Below are 15,367 nucleotides of genomic sequence, written 5' to 3' on the forward strand. Positions count from 1 at the left end.
AACATAGTTCTTGCTATTCCTGTTTAAAGCCTATAACTTGGACTGCCATAAAATTGACACGCCTGATTAGTAGCTACTTGACATGGTTCTGCTGGGAAAGGCAGAATTTAGAATACTGTCCTCGAGGAGGGGGAATTATCACTATCCTGGAGTTTCACATTCTCTAGCCATCTAGTTAATGTGAGTGGAGTACCGTGAGTGCTCTGGGGACATGATATAATGAGTTGCCCTCTCTAAATATACTCTACTTCATATGCTCCTAGTGACCTGATCTGTGAATGACTGATCTGCTTCCAGTAGGTTTGGCTGGAGGTGGATGGCAAGAATAACTGAAACTGTATATCCATAAAAAAATACTTTCAGCACTGTCCACTTTATGTAGAGTAATTCAGTCTTCACTTCTGGACTTCCTTATTATGTTTGTAAATGAAGGGAGGGTCGGGGCTCAAGTGAGGTAAAAAATGAAACTGGGTTTCTATTAAATATTTTAATAGAAAAGCGTGTTTTTAAAAAAAGGGGGGGGGGACGAGGAGTGATCTTAATATATGCTAGTTAGTTGACAGCAAAACAGATTCACTGTTTTTTAGTGACAGACTTATTCGTGAATTGACTGCATCTTCACTGTCCCAATCTCTTTCTAACAGTGAGCCAGCAGGTGTTCTGACTGAGAGGAATCATGATTGTTCCACCCCAGAGTTGGCTAAAACAAATCTCTTCTATTCCTCAGTTCATAGTGAATGTAGATAGTATCAGTGAGTGGAATTGTACTTGAATAAAACTACCTTTAGTTTGCACAGCTGCTTAAACTTCCATATAGAGACGCGCTTCTTGCTATGCAAGAACTGGCCGTTATACTTGAAAATAAGATTTTAATTGAATAGGCGTTTCTGGACTTCCTTTTGGCAGCCCTACTACTCGCACGTTGATCTCATTTGGGAATCTGCTTTCATAATGATTCAGTATAAAATCAGTAGGGCTGTCAAGTGATTAAAAATATGAATAGCGATTAATCACGCTGTTAATATAATACCATTTATTTTAATATTTTTGGATGTTTACATTTTAAAATATATTGATTTCAATTTCAACATGGAACGCAAAGTATACAGATTACAGATGCTTGTAAAAACACAAGAAATTATTTTTCAATTCACATATTACAAGTATCGTAGTGCAATCTCTTTATCATGGAAGTTGAACTTACAAATGTAGAATTATGTACAAAAAATAACTGCATTCAAAAATAAAACTATGTAGAACTTTAAAGCCTACAAGTCCATTCAGTACTACTACTTCAGCCATTGCTCAGACAAATTTGTTTACATTTGCAGGAGATAATGCTGCCTGCTTCTTGTTTACAGTGTCACCTGAAACTGAGAACATTGCACTGTTGTGGCCGGCGTCGCAAGATATTTACATTCCAGATGTGCTAAAGATTCATATGTCCCTTCATGCTTCAGCCACCATTCAAGGGGACATGTGTCCATGTTGATGACGGGTTCTGCTCAATAATGTTCCAATGCAGTGTGGACTGACGCATGTTCATTTTCATCATCTTGAGTCAGATGCCATCAGCAGAAGGTTGATTTTTCTCTTTTGGTGGTTTGGATTCTGTAGTTTCCGCATCGGAGTGTTGCTCTTTTTAAGGTTTCTGAAACCATGCTCCACACCTTGTCCCTCTGAGTTTGGAAGGCACTTCAGATTCATAAACCTTGGGTCGAGTGCTATAGCAATTTTAGAAATCTCACATTGGTATCTTTTTTGAATTTTGTCAAATCTGCAGTGAAAGTGTTTTGTAGTGAGGCGGTGTGGCCTCCCTCTGAGCCAGGAAGGGAGGAACTACCCTCTGTGCCCAAGTGGGTGGAGCAAGGTCTGCCTCTCCCTCCACTGGAATTGAGTAACAGGGGAAAGGAACTATAAAGGGCGGGGCTTCCAGCTCAGTTGGAGCTGGAGACACGGAGGGAAGCAACGAATCCTGCTCGCTCCTGGCTGCTGACTCTGCTGCTGAAACCCAGTGGTGCCCTGCCTGCCAGAGAACTTGCATCTGCCATGGACCTGCCGGGACTGCCATTGGCCACCTCCCCAGAAGAGACTGAGGATGCCCCGCTGATCCAGGTATACCCCGAGGGGAGGAAGAGGCCCCAGGGACAGCCACCTCAGTCGGGCTGTAGCTCTGCCTGAGGCAACGGTCACCATGTTGCAGCTGGAATCTCCGCTGAACCCAATGGCGGACCACTCCACCACTGTTAGGTCCTGGGGTCGAGGTCTGGTGAAGTAGGGTGGGTGGGCCCGGACCCCACCTGTCACCTCACCCCCTGGGGTGGCAGCCTCTCCTCGCCAGATCCAGAGGCCTTTGTTTGTCGGTTGTCTGCCGGAACTAGGACGTTTGACCCCTGGGGCTTTTGCTCTGGCTCTGCATCAAAAGCCCGAGAGCTAATTGACTACTGGGTTTGCTCTGTGCCTAAGAACCCAGAGCTTTATTGACTCCTGGATGTTCGCTCTGCCTCTGCATCCAGAGCTCAGAGCTAATTGACTGCTGGGTTTGCTGTGCTCCTGCTTAAAGCGCCCAGAACCCATATACTACTGGGTTTGCTTGGCCCCTGTTTAAAGGGTCCAGGGACTAAAGACTGTTGGCTGCTCTGGCCCTGGGCTAAGGGCCCCAGAGCATATGGACTCCTGGGAGGCCCTGTCTATACCTAAGGGCTGGAGCCTGTTGACTTTTGGGGATTTAGCCCTGTCTGGGATGCTAACACCTATTTGCTAGTTTTCCCCCAGATACCAGGTGGTGATCCCAATGGCATAGTGAGGCAGCATGGCCTCCCTTTGACCCAGAAGGGGAGGGACGACCACTACAGTTCTTAAAACGAACAACGTGCTGGGTCATCATCTGAGACTGCTATAACATGAAATAAATGCAGGTAAAACACAGAACAGGAGACATACAATTCTCCCCCAATGAGTTCAGTCACAACTTTCATTAATGTATTGTTTTTTAAACGAGCATCATGAGCATGGAAGCATGTCCTCTGGAATGGTGGCCAAAGCATAAAGGGGCATACGAATGTTTAGCACATCTGGCACGTAAATACTTTGTGACACCGGTCTACAAAAGTGCCATGTGAACACCTGGTCTCACTTTCAGGTGACTTAAATAAGAAGTTGCAACATTGTTTACATTTACAGGAGATAAAACTTGTTGGTCTTAGCAATTGGCTGAACTAGAAGTAGGACTGAGTGGACTTGTAGGCTCTAAATGTTTACATTTTGTTTTTGAGTGTATTATGAAACAAAATTAAGTTGTAAGTTGCACCTTTCATGATAGAGATCGGCACTACTGTACTTGTGTGAGGTGAATTGAAAAATGATTTTTTTGTTTATTCATTTTTATAGTGCAAATATTTGTAATCAGAAATAATATAAAGTGAACACTATACACTTTGTATTCTGTGTTGTAACTGAAATCAATATATTTGAAAATGTAGCAAACATCCAAAATATTTAATACATTTCAATTGGTATTCTATTTGTTTAACAATGCAATTAAAACTGCGATTAATCCCGATTAATTTTTTTTAGTTAAATTGTGTGAGTAACTGTAATCAACAGCCCTAAAAATCAGCTTATTTACAAAAGTATTTTTTTAAAACCTTAAACCAGCAAGTCACTTTCCATCTCTCCCCTAGTTTCCCACATGTAAATAGAGGTAATGATACTTATGCTCATTTCTAACCGTGCCTTGAGCTCTACTGGTGAAAACACTGGATAAAAGCAGGAGTGCTAGTGTTGGTATTACAGGCAGCATGGAATTTTTGACGTTGGATTCCATTTGATGACATACATCCTCTTTCAATAGATGATGGCTGCCAGCAGCAGTACGGCTGAGATTTGTTCCAAAGGGACTCTAGTTTTGGTGCATTTTTTCTTAGTGCTATACTCTTGGTCATGTGCAGCCCATACGTGCCATGTTGGGTGTTCATTATACAGGTGCTGATTTAGCAAATCACAGGCTTGACTTCAGACATGTGGTTAACCTCATCCATATTCAGCAAAACACTTAAGCATGTGTCAAGTGAGTCCAGCGCAATGTTGAATCTGATTGCATTGCATTTTGCTTAGGGCAACTTCTTTAATACTGTTGTCAGAGCCACTAGAGTGGCAACAGAGAACTAATGGAGTATGCTAGAGGTGATAAAGCATCCCTTATTTTCAAAGTAAAGCCACTGCTAGAAGCTTGAATCATTAGAGCTTAGAATCATTTTAAAAGGGTCTAAGTAAAATTGCATTTCCTAGCTACAGCACAGTGTCCCCTAACAATCTGTTCATCCACCTATCTCCTGGCAAGGAATCCCTCGAGTAAGCAGAGGTTGCTTGCTAACCCCATGTACAGAGGTTCCCACTCTCATAGGCCCAATGTTTTTCTTATGTCTTAATGTGTCTAGACTTCGAGGGGTATATATTTAATATTAAACTACTCACATCAGCAGCTTAACTCTACAGAACAGAGCCAGCACAGCTCCCAGAGGTCCTTCATCAGTGATCCCTGTTTAAAATAGTTACCAGATAGAATGAATTGAATAACAACCAATGAGTATTAGAAAACAGGCAAATTGGGGGGACGGTGTGTAGAAAGGGGGATGTGTAGTCTGCTTACTTGAAAATCCTGCAAGCCAAGTCATGCAGTGCCTAAAGTGGTAAGATTAAAGACTTCTGTGAACTCCATTCCCATATACTTGGACTTCTTCTGGTACGTACCTTTTGAGTGCAGTCCTGAAGGAGGAAATGTAGCAACAAATTGGAGGATTCTAGGGTATAGTCCCAACTGAATCACTGTTTCATGATGTATGTGACCATGGCCAGATGATCGCTTTCTCGTAACTCAGCATGTCCAGATGGACATTAGGGAAACACAGCATATTGTTTCACAGAGGATCCTGCTTATCTGACCTGAGCTTTCCTGGAGTGGCCTCCAGGAAGACAGTGAAAGTATGCAACTCTGGATTTCCTGATGCTGTGTTAAAGGCAGAATGCTTTGATACCCCACCCCAAGAGTTTTAGGTACAATAAACCACAGTAACAGGCCTGACTAGAAAGTTGATACTTTCACTTTATAAATGTCTAAATCAAGCTAATAAAATCTTCTAAAATGACTTGTTTGCATAAAAATGAAAGTTTTGAAATGGAGTAGCTGGTCCCGAGTATCACTGGTATCCGTAGTAGGTTCCAGGAGTCTTTTGGGAGGAAAGAAAGAGAGCATGGTGGTATCAGAGTGAAGTATCACTAGTGTAAATTAAAATCTTCGTTTCTTCTCCTCTTGTGAAAGTTTGCCTCTGATAGCTGCTGAGACCCATGCCCATCTTCCCTGCGCCTCAACCTCCTTGAATGCAGGTGTGGAGGGATGTTTGGAGGACAAGATGGCAGTAGTGATCTATTGGTGGGGGGAAGCAAGACATGGCTGGGATCCCACATTAGATTTTAAGAAAGTAACTGAGTTGGGTTGTTCACATAAACTATTAAAGTGCCGATAGTCTCATATCAACCCTGCCCTCTTACATTGGTCCTATACCTACATGTCTTATTTGCATTAGTTTGTCCCATTGGAATGAATGGAACTACTTGTAAATAAAGATCACAGGTCAGATTTCTAAGGGGATCTACAAATATGGCAAAAATCTGTTGGCTAATAAAAATATCCTGTTTCCTGGCTGAAATCTGACCTTTCAAAAGTATGACACAAACTGCTTGTCTGCATGGCAACCAACAGAGTGGTAGTATATAAATGATGTATCTGTATACTTACTGCTTTAGTTTAATCTGATGTCTTAATTCCTTCACCTGCCAACCAGGAGGCATTTTACCGGCTTGAAGTGTGTGTGTACTATCTTCTTTTTGCCATCTCGGATCTCTAACCAAGCATCTGACAATGAATTAATTCAAGTCTTGAGAGAGCAAAAAGTCATTTTTTATGACTTCATATTAAAATTGTGTGGTATCCTACAATAAACTAGACACAGAAAACTGAATAAGGCAATAGATCCATCCCTGAGTTCTGCTGATGGGAGCTTTGCTCTTTCTGACAGAGTAGTTGTCAGAATTACCAGTGGGAGTTGTGGCTGTGTAGTAATTCTGAATTAGGAATCATTGCAGATGGCATTACTCAAAAGGACACTTCAAGTCGATGCTTGGTAACTTACTGAAGGCTTCAGGGCACTATATCAAGAGTCCAGAGGCAAGCAACCCTATAAAATTTACATAATTTCTGCATAAGCACATCGGGAGAGTCATGCCTCATTCAAAATGTAGATGTTAATTCACAATAAACATATAGCCAGTAACAATTACAAATGGTCTTGATTAACAAGTCTCTACTAGAGTTGTGTTAAAACCAGGAGAGTATAACAAAAGTTAGATATTAACAAACAAACCAAAAAAAAAACCAAAAACCCTACTAGATCATCCGGTTCATCTCCCTCAGGCTAGTGAAGGGTTGCTCTGTAGGACATACTGTATATCAGAGAAAACTGTGAGGCTACTAATATTAAAGATTTAACACCTATTCCCTTCAGAGTAAATTGCATTAATGGTTTAGTGGGTGGCCTTTCCTTCAGAGGAAGGAGAACCAGACAGTCTGAATATAGTCGATCCACTGGGAATGTGGAACAACCATACAGCATTTCTAATGTCCCACTTCTGCTTCAGTATCCTAGACCAATTCTGTCTTTCACACCCAGAGGTGTGTTGGTACAATCGCAGCAGCCAGTGGGGAATGAATAGGGTAGGGTAAGGAATAAGAATACACGGTCCATAATAGCAAAGAAAAAAAATGCCTTTTTCCTTCTGGATAAATCAGCTGAAGCCAGGTAATACTGACTGCTAGCAATGAGGGATAAAGGGGAGAGCTGATGCTCACAAATGGAGATGCAGTCTATTAGGGGATAGGGTCAAACTTCAGATTGGTTTTTACTTGTGACTATTACAGTTTCTAAGGGGCACATCTTTTCTACAGCATGGAGTATCCTGCTGGCAGTGGATTCAGTGTTCCATTGTTGCGGTGGTTTGAAATGGATTCCTAGTGTCTTTGCATGGGATGATATGTACCATGGAGTACTGCTCTATGCAGGATTCTGAGACACCAAAGGAGAGTCAGGCCAGGGATGGGGTCTGGATCTGCAGTTACATGGATCTGCTGGCCATTTCCTCATCGAACAGGGTAGGCATGTATTCCAGCTATAGATGTGCTGACTGATGGGGAGCATCTGTATTCCATCCCCCTTGCAGGGACCTTCTTGCACCAAGTCTGTTTGCTATGGCTTAGTGCAGGCAGGACACTTTGCCTTGAAAGCATAGAGCCTTTGATAGTATTGGTCACGCAGAGAGAGCTCTTTGGAAAAAAGGACTGAGATTTTTAGCTCCAAATTATAATAAGGGGACTGAACTGTAGTGCCAAAGGCACCTGGATACTTTGGACTACATTCAGTTGTGATATACTGACAATGACATCTTCATCATATGTGCAAAGTGGTGTGATACCAGTGTATGGTCCTTCTACTTCCCTGTGATATTAAATTATGTCCTAATCACAGCTCAGTCAATGAGCTGAATGCTATTTTGCTCCTTTCTGGAAGAATGCAGACGCTGGTGTAAGGAAAGGAGAAGTGAAAAACCTTTTTGTTATCTATGTCCTAATATAAAATAACTTTCCATGACGAGTGGGGATGGCCATGTTAATGACCTATTAAATGAGCAGATGCTTTGCAAATGGTTAACTATCTCCCGTTCCATTGAGAAACACCAGTCAGAAATCTTCAAACTGTGTCCAGATTTTTAATTTATTCATGACATTTTAGTAGTGTCTGTTTTTAAATTGTCTTCTCTCCCATGTTTACTAATACATTTTAGCCTCCCTCCCCTTAGGATATTCATCAGATGCTACAAATCTAGATGTATGGTAAGTAATGTTAGTTTTTCATTCTCATGTTTCCGAAGAGCAAACTGGACTCAAATTACAGTGTAGTTTTGTGTGTTGTTTGTATATTCTCCCCATTACTGTTTTTAGGCATTCTTGAACCATCTCATCCAAATAATTGTTCTGTTCCTCTCCATGTCAATACATTCGCCATTTGAAATCAGGCTAGATCAGTTAAATTGCATCTTGGATAAGCTTTGAATTTATATTGAAAAACTTCTAAAATATTTTACAATTAGAATTTGCATGTTTCATTTGAATAATGTAACATCATTCTGGGAGGAACATTGAGATGCAGAAGCGGAAATGTGATTGGTAATATCACAGACAATTTAAGCAGGCTTCCAAAATGGGTATAGTTTTCGTCTGCTTTATGCTGCACTAAATTGCTTCCCAAAATATATGGCATGACATTTGTAAGCCACTCTCTTGGGGGGGTGTGTGTGTGTGTGTGCGTGTTTACTAAAGCACAAATGTGTAAATTTTATTAGTGTTGTGTTCTGCAGTACATTCAACAAGAACAATTCAATAACAGGGAAGCAGCTGCAGTGAATCTCTGCTTACACCAGGCTTAACTTTGGTCCAGTAGCTCTTTATTTAAAATAGCCTGAGGTAGAAGGTTTAACTTGTGATAATGAATTTGATATATTTTGTCTTAATTTCTCTAGTTTTGTGTAACAATTGAGCTTTGTTGCACATTAATTTAGGAAACCATGATGTTCCAATGCTATGTTGTAGTAGTAAACTGACAGAATGTGCTGTTTGGCTGAATGCCTTCTGCCACCCAACAAGTCCACCAAATAGCAGACTGTTTTTCACTCTAGGGTGGCTAATTGCTATTTAAACATAAATATTGTGAGTCATGTTCTAACAGTTTTACTTTTTGGTGGGTGAGAGGGTTTATGCAATATATCCTTCCACTTTGAAAACTAATTCCTAGTGGAAGGATAAATGAAAGGTAGAGGAAGTTGTATGCATCTTCCATTTAGTATTTTGAATGTTCCATTCATTTAAAAATCTTTCTCCTTTTTAACTTTCTAGGTTGCCTGAATTCTATTATCTAGGAGCCTAACCATAGTTTTGTGGCTCACAGTCCTTGCTTTGTCAGAAAAATTTAAGCTCCCATTTACTAATATTAAAACTAATTCTGTTTGCAAATGTAGAAAATTAATTTTCTGGCACACAGAAGCACCTTCAGCATCTAGCTAATCTTTTTAAAGAGTTCACACTGTTAGTTCTTTAGTTGTGCAGGGTTCAGCCTTAAACAACTTTCTGTGGCAGGAAACTGGGGAACTATTTCTGCTATTGTAGATTATTTTTGCTTAATTCCCTTCACTGGAATGGTAATGACTGGGAACTTCAGTGTGCACTTATAATGTATCACTGGGGAGCTCACTCTCTACCAATAATACTGCAGTACTAGTGCAAGTGACTTATGCCATGCAGGAGGGGATAGAAGGAAGGAGAAGGCAAAGTAGAGTGAAAACCCCACCACCCTCCTCAGCGAAGTACAGAGTTCAGCGACTGAGGAAGGCTCAGCTGCCTTACTGTGTGTCTGATTAGGATTGTGAGAGGGAAAGCAGAGCCAGAGTAATTCCTGATGTCTCTTTGTTCATGACCACTTCCCTAAGACTTCCATGCTTGAAGTAAAGCCTCCTGCCTGTGCAACACTCTGGCTTTGAACCTCCCGAATAGTGAAGACACTATTGCGTGGGCGCAGACCCTTGGAAGGAGAGAGTAGGTGAGATCTTAGTGCTACTTTCCTCTTTGACATGAACATCCATTAAAAGGGCAGGTGTTTTGCCTCTTTGGGCTCTGTTGGCTTGATGTTAAGTCAGCTTTCCAGGTGGAGGTCTAATAAACTGTTCGACAGCTCAAGTGTACTGACCCGTATCAACCAAACCTTACCTACACGGTGAAGGGAGTGGGTAGAGTTCTACTGGAACTTCAGAACAAAGTGTTTCCTATGATTCCCTTTGTTTTTCTCTCCAGATCTAACGTGGTTCTGACAGTATGCGTATTTGGATCTTCCTGTGTGTTTTGATCTTTAGCCCCTCTCTCTTTTTTTGCATTTTTGAGGCCCATATTTTCTGGTTTAAACCTTTGCTCATGTTCTGTTTTTCAGTTTGACCTAAGTTTTTTGGATACAAAGTGGCTACAAATATGTTCTGCTTCCAAAACCATTACTAAATGACCCCCATTTGTTCGTAACCTGCTCTCTTACGCTTTGTAAAGCAAACTAAAGGCCTGCGGTTCTGAGGAACTTACTTTCTGATAGTGATAGGAACTTCCTTTGCAACGGTCACTGAGCAAAAATACTGAAATAAGCATAGAAATGGAGGAGGATAAAAACCATCAAGGTGCACAGGTGACCCACCCTTTCATTTTAGGGAATACATCTGCCTGTTTCTGAGGCATGATCCATGCTCCAAGAGAAGATAAACCTCTCCCCTCAGGCTCCTGCCACTCTATCTTGCAGGAAACATCTTCCTCATTCCAGAATTGTAAGATTTTCATGGTGGTACTTACTCATGACTACATAGTTAAGCATCTGGTTCCATTTATATCCAGAGATACTATTGGCTTCCAAGGAATTCTTCTTTTTCCTAGAACCATGATAAGGTGGATTTTGTCAGAAAAATTCCAAATTGAACCTTGTTTTTAATTTCTAGGGGATCCACATGTTCTGCTGCTTGCATTTAATTCACATTTAATTCATTTGAACCTCTATCTGGGATATAGGTAGTACTTCTACTAAGCAAGAAAAATCCCCCTGTCCTCCTCTGTAGCTTCCTGTCACCAAAATAAGGTCATTTAGAAGACCTTCTCCAAATATGTATACATCTCTGTGGAGACCACACAGCACTTAGATACTAAATAAATAACTTTCTTTGTTTATAATACCCCCTCTGTTCCTCTTTTTTTCTCCAGTTAAACAATGAACCATCACACACTCCGCTGACATTAGTAAAGTGAACTCAAAATCCTTATCCCTGTCAGTACATTTCATAAACAGATTGCTTCACAACTGTTAGATCCACAGTATTGGATTGCTCCCCTACATTGCTCAGGTGTTACACAGCTTTGTGTGGGGGCAGGGCTGTTTGCAAATTCTGGAACCCTTGTTCAGTCTGGATTACATCTTTGCTCTGCATTGTGTAGCGATGGGAGGACTGAGGCAGCACTGGTGGATCTGTGACTCTGCAAATCCATCAGCCATTGCTTTTTCCCAGAGTGAAAAAAGAGTGCAGAGTGACTTAGTGGGACGGAATTGTGTGACTTGGCAAGCTCATACTTCCCCAAAATTCGACACACTGAAGTTTTCTCTGGTTGTCTTCATCTTGCAGAGAAACGGCCCCATGTTGTGAATCACAGCTGCCAAGTAGTTCTTGAGGAATCATAAAATTAATTTCTGCAGAATTGGTGATCGTTCGGCCTATTCACCCCTTGTGATTATACTGACTAGCTACAAGATGTTCTGTCAGTAAAGTCAGTAAATTATGTTGTTGCCTGCTATCTTTAATTTTAGTGTCATGGATTGTGCTTGTCACTGAAAATCCATTCCACGGTATTGAGTAATGCTCTGCAGCTCAGGTGCCCCCTCAGCCTCCTGTGGTTCCACCGGGCTCAATTGGAACTTTAAGGCTTTATGGACAATAGGGGATTTAGCTAAAATTTTTTACTGTTCAGTGTTTTAGTCCAACTGTAGTAGAGTCCGATGCCACCAAACCCCAGTCTACAGTAGGGCTCCCATCAGTGCAGCTTGATAAAATTCCTTGTGCATACAAGGCCTGTGAGAAGTGTTGTGGAATACCATTCATTCTGTCTTCAGAAGTGTTAGGAAGGACACTGCTTACTGAGTCCAAGATTGTTAGATTGCCTTTTATTGGTATTGCCATAGTGCTTAGTGGTCCTACTCATGGCCCCGGACCCCACTTGGCTGGGTGCTGTACAAACACAGAACAAAAAATGGTCCCCGCCACAAAGAGCTTGCTATCGAAGTAGAAGGCAGCAAATGGGTACGGACAGATTGATGGGGGTACAAGGACACAGTGAGACAGTAAGTGACAGTAACCAAAGTAACAATCTGTTCTATAGCTGATCTTTTAGTGGTCTCACATGAGATTTCCAGTGTACAGCAGGAAGAACACAAGCAGTAAATCGTCTTTACACCATTCCCAGACCTCTCCCTTTCTGATTTCTACTTGGAAAGTGGGTTAGTTGGTTTTTTTTTAAGCACACATGCCTGTTAGTGTCTAGCTCAGATTAAAGTGTTTGGTGTTTTTTCCTAGTTCTTCATACTACACCATTTCAAGATAATGCCTAATTAATCAGATACAAAACAAACATTTTTATCTGTTCAACTACAATTTTGGCTTATTTGTACAACGCAAAGACCCCACGTACATAAGGTCTGCCAGTTTGTTGTACAGTAGAACCTCAGTTACAAATACCTCGGAAATTGAGGTTGTTCATAACTCTTAAATATTCATAACTCTGAACAAAACATTGTGGTTTTGTCAAATGTTTAGGGCTGAACAGTGACTTAATCCAGCTTTGATACATTACTATGCAGAAGAAAAATGTTGCTTTCCCTTTATTTTTTAGTCGTTTATGTTTAACGTAGTACTGTATTCTCTCCCGCCCCCAACCCCCCGCCCCCCCCGGCTGCTGCTTGATTGTGTACTTCCGGTTCTAAGTGAGGTGTGTGGTTGACTGGCTGGTTCATAACCCTGGTGTTTGTAACTCTGAGGTTCTACTGTACATTTACGTTGCTTTTTACCTGACAGTTGTTTGCCAGATATTTCCTTTGGGAGATCAGTATTTTCATTACTAATACCTAATAAAATCTGCTGTGGAAGGGAGGCATTGGCTACAGAATGTCGTATTCACATCTTTAGAGGAACAAAGTGGTTTCCTGGCCAAAGTTGGGTGTGAGGCTTAATCCATCCACGTTATTTACTGACAGTTGTATATCAGACTGTATCTACTCATTCAGCACCAGCCTCCTTTGCCTTGATGCAGCATGGGTCTTCACAGATTTTTCGGTCTGGGATGGTCTTCCTTTATCACTCTCCTTTAGAGCTGCCTTATCTGTTATGAATAGAATCTAAAACATCTCTTCTTCCTTGTGTGTCCTTTTTATAATTGCTGTATCCTTCTGCTATTTAGTTTTAGAATTTAATTATTTCCAATTCATTGTTTTGATAGCTTGGTTTAGCAACACTACAAATAATTGGAATCTACACTAAAAGTGGAAGCCAATATTGTGAATGTTAATGGTAATTAATCAAATTTAAAACCTCTGTAATGTACTAACATGAGAAGACTTGGATGCGAAGTGCATCTTTTGCTTGGCTAATATCTTTTTTCTATTGTTTGGTTGTTTTGCTATATATTTTCAAAATCTTAATAGAAATGTGTTTTTTAAGAAGTAATGAAACAACATTGTTGAGGTGCAAGCTGGTAACAGAGAATGGTAAGTAAGCAGTAAAAAGCCTTTCCCTAACATTGTCTCATCTTAAATTCCCAGAACAGTGTGTGAAGTGTATGGGAAGCAGCTGAAATCAGGATAAGATCTAAAGAACAATGCAAGGAGAGCTAGGAACACATTTTTAGCTGTCTAGAGGGTGCATGGTCTGGAGTAATGAACACTGTTTGGAATTAAGGACTTGGTCTACCACTGACCTGCTCTGTGGCCTTTGACAAGTCACTTCACTTCTGTGCCTCAGTTTCACCATCTGTAGAATGTGAATAGTGCATATCCACTTATCTCACATGGAAAGCACTGTATAGGTACCAATTTTTTTTCCAGGCAGTTTGCGCACATGTTCAAATTAGGTATCACTGCCTGCCTTGTGGTGAGAGAATGCAGCTTTCTACCACTGATAGGTGGTTAAGGACAGATAATTAAGTTCATTGAAGTTTTAAGGTAGTGTTTGCTGTGATTGCTGTGAAGGCTAATGAAAAGTGACTCTGGCAAATATGTCAAGATTCTCTAATGTTTATACAAGATTTGCATAGACTGCTCATTTGTAGGGGACTTCCGTTTAAATTTCTGAATTGCTGCCCTCATACCTATGAAAGTGATAGGTCTTGTTGATACCCTGACTATATAAACGCTTGTTTAGAAGCTGAAATGTTTCATGAGGAATAATGAGCCATAAGAATTTGAGAGCAGGAAAATAAGATATCATTGATACAATCCCATATTTCTTGTATTAGATCTTGTATTTTTATTTGCTGTTCTAAATCAATCATGAGAATTCAGACTACAAAGGAAGAGATTCAGGAGAATATTGTGGATACCTTGATGCAGGTTAAACAGAGTTGCTACAAGAATTTTCAAGTTAAGAATTAACTGCTAGAACAATGTATTCAATCTATATTTTGGAAGAAAGGCCTTTTTGTCTTGGAATACGTTGGTACTATAAAAAGGGACAAATGACAGCTAGTAAAATGATGCAAAAATAGCATTGTTTAGACTGCTGTCCTCTTCAAGGAACTCCTGTACCTGCTGATCAGACAGTATGTGATCCAAGAAATGAACTACATGTGTATCAAAATATCAGGTGGGTGTTGTAAGTGTATTTTACAGTCTTCTCTTTTGTAGTTTTGTAGTGTATTGAAAGCTATGCATGTGTATTGTATGTTTTTATTGGTCCTTCTTGTAATTGCCAGTTTCCTCTAATAAACATCTCTCTGAAGTCAGTATTTTGTGGCTGTTTTCCAAAGATCTGGGTGTTTTTCATGTCACCTGCTCTCAATGCAGCACCCTTTCCCTGCTAAACCAAGAGAAGAGGACTCCTCTGTCATAACCATTCATTTTGGGTTGGAACTCTGTATACGAGCGCTCAGCTTTCAACTAAAATACTTTCCACCCTAGTTTTCAAAAATCATGTAGCTGGTTTAGATGTTCTGAAGATGTATTGGCTCAATTCAATTGTGAAAATATCAGTAAAATTAAAGTTTATCAAGTGATTCCTGTGGAGCATGGTTCAGTAACTTTGGCCATTTTGGGGGTGGGGGTGGGGGGAAGAATCCCAAAAACAAATCAAAACAATTACATTCAGATGTTCTTGGTTGAGATCTTGTCTCTTTGCCCCAATTAAGGGCCATGTCCTGATTGGAATTACCGTAGTGAAAAAGAAAGTCAGTTACTTTGAACTTACACTAGTGACTGAAAGAGGAATTTAGTATCCGCTTGGTTTTACTGTCAGCTGCAGTGGTGCAATAATAATAATAATAAAAAGTTAATCAAAATACCTGCCGGAATGCAGATATCCACAACTGCAACACTCGCTGCTTGTGCCAAAAGCATGTGCTGAACTGACTTCAGGCATTGAGTGTTAGGTACCAAAAATGTGGAGGAAGGGAATTGACATGCAAAATGTAGGCACAGAT

General features: G+C 40.6%; 1 protein-coding gene across 19 annotated transcripts in view; it reads left to right on the forward strand.

Moving 5' to 3' along the window:
• The window catches only part of HNRNPR (heterogeneous nuclear ribonucleoprotein R), a 90,150-nt gene extending 75,476 nt beyond the window's left edge, over positions 1 to 14,674 (forward strand). For 14 of the 19 annotated variants that reach the window (XM_037881859.2, XM_043532373.1, XM_043532367.1 and 11 more), the window contains one exon: positions 1,362 to 14,674. The gene's annotated coding sequence lies outside the window, so the exon portion shown is untranslated. The remainder of the gene's footprint in view (positions 1 to 1,361) is intronic. The other 5 variants (XM_043532376.1, XM_043532365.1, XM_043532363.1 and 2 more) reach the window with 3 other exon arrangements.
• The last annotated feature ends 693 nt before the right edge of the window (positions 14,675 to 15,367 follow it).

This window comes from Chelonia mydas, chromosome 19 (assembly GCF_015237465.2).
Source record: "Chelonia mydas isolate rCheMyd1 chromosome 19, rCheMyd1.pri.v2, whole genome shotgun sequence".
NCBI lineage: Eukaryota > Metazoa > Chordata > Testudines > Cheloniidae > Chelonia > Chelonia mydas.